The sequence below is a fragment of the Microtus ochrogaster genome, unplaced genomic scaffold, assembly GCF_000317375.1.
Source record: "Microtus ochrogaster isolate Prairie Vole_2 unplaced genomic scaffold, MicOch1.0 UNK40, whole genome shotgun sequence".
NCBI classification, from domain to species: domain Eukaryota; kingdom Metazoa; phylum Chordata; class Mammalia; order Rodentia; family Cricetidae; genus Microtus; species Microtus ochrogaster.
In genome coordinates this window covers 347,898-351,038 of record NW_004949138.1, presented here as the reverse complement: position 1 = coordinate 351,038, position 3,141 = coordinate 347,898, and the positions used below count along the sequence as shown (strand labels likewise).

The 3,141-nt window shown below is 35.6% G+C and overlaps 1 protein-coding gene and 1 pseudogene across 4 annotated transcripts in view; one reads left to right on the top strand and one right to left on the bottom strand.

Moving 5' to 3' along the window:
* Positions 1 to 3,141, top strand: part of Tbc1d5 (TBC1 domain family member 5) — a 449,388-nt gene that overhangs the window by 117,445 nt on the left and 328,802 nt on the right. The window lies entirely within an intron of this gene.
* Positions 2,650 to 2,747, bottom strand: LOC113458518 (annotated as a pseudogene).

The window sequence follows — 3,141 nt, the reverse complement described above, 5'->3', positions numbered from 1 at the left end:
CTCATTAGTGGATTCTAGCCATAAACAAAGGACATTGAGCCTATAGTTTGTGATCCTAGAGAAGCTAAATAAGAAGGTGAACCCAAAGAAAAACATATATAGATCCTCTTGGAAATTAGAAGCAGATAAAATCACCAGGCAAAAGGTGGGAGCATGGGGGTGGAGGGAAGGAGAGAGGGGCTGGGAGAGAGAAGGGAGAAGGGGAGGGTTGGGGAGAGCTTGGGGGAGTGGGATGGTTGAGATGGAGGAAGGACAGATATGGGAGCAGGGAAGAAGATATCTTAATTAAGGGAGCCATTTTGGGGTTGCCAAGAGGCTTGGCTCTAGATGTTCCCAGGTGCTTTGTCGATGTTAAGTTATATATCATACCATTTAACTTGACATCTGGAGAATAATGCTAGCCCATCATTTGTTACATATTTTCCCTTTTAAAAAGGGATAAATTTTTATTTTCTCTTCTGATAAGTCTGATATAATTATATTTTTTAATTCTTTAAACTAATCTTCTGCCTTTCATTATAAAATAGAACACAGATGTAGGAAACCATTCCACAGAAAACATATGTCTGGAATTATTGTACATTCTTATGAATGTTGCGTGGCTCCAAAATAATGCTTTATCTGCTACAACAGAACCTCTCCCATTGCATCTGAGAGTTACAGCCTTCCTTCTTTCCAAAGTCACCACTCTTGACTTTCAGCACAGAAAATTATTTCACTTTGTTGTATTAATTAATACTCAAGTGTGCATCTTTTCAATCTGTAGTGTTATTTCTACAAATTCCTTATTTTCTTTACGAATGATCTAGAGAAGAACTCGGGTTGTTTGACCTGTTGAGTTCCTGTGAGTTAGCATTTTGCTAATTTTATAATAATGTTACTATTGAACTTTGGTTACATATTCTTAAATTGACACATAGATGTACAAATTGACAGTATTTTGGTGTAGCCCCTTGGTCATGGTGGCATAGGTAGGTACTCTTGCATCCTGTTATCTTCAGGAGGCACAGAATACTTTTTTAAAATTTTTAACGCTGCTAGCCATTTTTAACTCAAAGCCTAGAATCATTATTTTATTTTTTATTAAATGCATTGAATTAAAATATAAATTATGTCATTTCTCCCATCCCTGTCCTTCTTCCAACTTCACCCATGATCTTCCACACTTTTTTTTTTTTAAAAATCGATGACCTCTTTTTGGTTTTTATTGTTAATCTTTCTTTGCTTTTTCTTATTATTCTCTTTCTCTCTCTCTCTCTCTCTCTCTCTCTCTCACACACACACACACACACACACACACACACACACACACTTGGCTTGGTTTCTAGTACCAGGCATGATTTACTTTCTGTTGAGTGGAACTTAAGCCTAGCTGAACAACTGTTGGTTACAGCCAAGGTATGGGTGCCACTGTTGCAATTTCGGGACTTCCTGCCATACTGGTCCTTATTATAATTGGTGTCACAGCTGGATAGGACTATTGATTATTTCCCTCCATTTGCAGCTTTCATAATACTTCCTGGTTCTATAAAATGTAATTGGGAGCATGGGGGTCATGGGAGAGGGTAGAAGAGTTGAGGGGAGAATGGGAAGTCAATGGAGAAAAAAATAAAAACAATTAAAATTTTAAAAAAGGTAAACCACTGGAAGGAGTCTTTTAGTTCAGATATAACTCCTATCTTCTAAGTCGTGTGTCTGAAGTGTGTGGTGTTTTCAGCAATAGTAACTTACCTTTATCTTCTAATGGGCAACCAAGGGCCTCAGCAGTAATTTATATTGTTTTAGGAGTCACCTGACCAATAACTCAAAGTTAGGTTTTCCATTCTTGGTATTGGAGTTTTTATAATCTGTAGCTTTCTTGAGGAGAATTGTTAATTTAAGTGGCAACATTTTATTTATGTGTGTGTGTATGTGCATACACATATGTGTGCATGTATATGTTTGTATTATATAAACATGTATACAATTTTAAGTAAATATAAATAATATGATTTCTTGAGGATTCATCAAACATTCTTAATGCTATTTGTCCTTCTTTTGTTCCTTTCCTGTATTGATGTCTCTCTCCCTTCCTAGATAAAAATTTTCCTCATTTCCTTTTCAATATCACCTAAATCCCATCTTTTTTTTCTAGCACCTACCCGCCTTGTCACTTTTACTTTCCATCTTTCTGTGGTTATTCATATCTGAAATTTGTATCCATGAACCGCAGATGCGATAAAACACATGGTATTTGTCTTCTGGTCTTTGTACATACTTGAAAGTTTCATGATTTCTGTTTTCTTTACAGCTAAGTAGTATTCTGCTGTGTGTGTCATTGTCGGTTGATGGTCATTTGGGTTGGTTGTTTTCTTTTCTTCTCTGTTATGAATAGGGCAGCAGTGAATGTAGCTGAGCAAGTATTTGTTGAGTAGGATGGTGTGTCATTTGGGCAGATGACAGGGAGTGGTATAGATGGGTCATGTGGTAGATTTGTTTTGAGCCTTGAAGATCCATACTGATTTCTAAAGTGGCTGCATCTATTTGCATTCCAACCAACAGTGAATGAGTGTTCTTTTTCTACAACCTTGCTATTATTTGTTGTCAGCTACTTTGCTCTTAGTCATTCTAACAGGGAGGATATAAAATCTGTTTCACCGTGCACTTCCCTAATTGAGCTTCAGGAATCTGTGTGTCATCCTTGCACAGGGGTCATGCTAATATCTGTATTGTTCAAATTTTAGTGGATGTGCTGCTGGAGTGAGCACTCATAGCAATTTTATCATTTTGGTCTTTTGTGTGCATATTCTGCAAGTGCATTTGAAACTGGCTGCTAATAAAGCGATCACTTTTAAATGCTATTCAGAATGCCTTCACTGTTGAGGTTAAATTATCATTTCAAGTAATATGCTTATATATGTTTTGCTTGTGTTAGTTTGTGAGCTTCTATTTTCTGTGGAGATTTTATTTTATGAATAATTTCCACAAATTAAAATTTAAGTAAATAAATTTATGGTTAAAATCATTCTGAAAATAAACCTATTAAGGTTTGGGGACAACACTATGGTTTTATTTAGCATTAAACTTGGGAGTTGGCACACAAAATACTTTGTTACGTATTTTAAGTTTTATTTATTTATTTAATTTTTTTTCTTTTTTTTT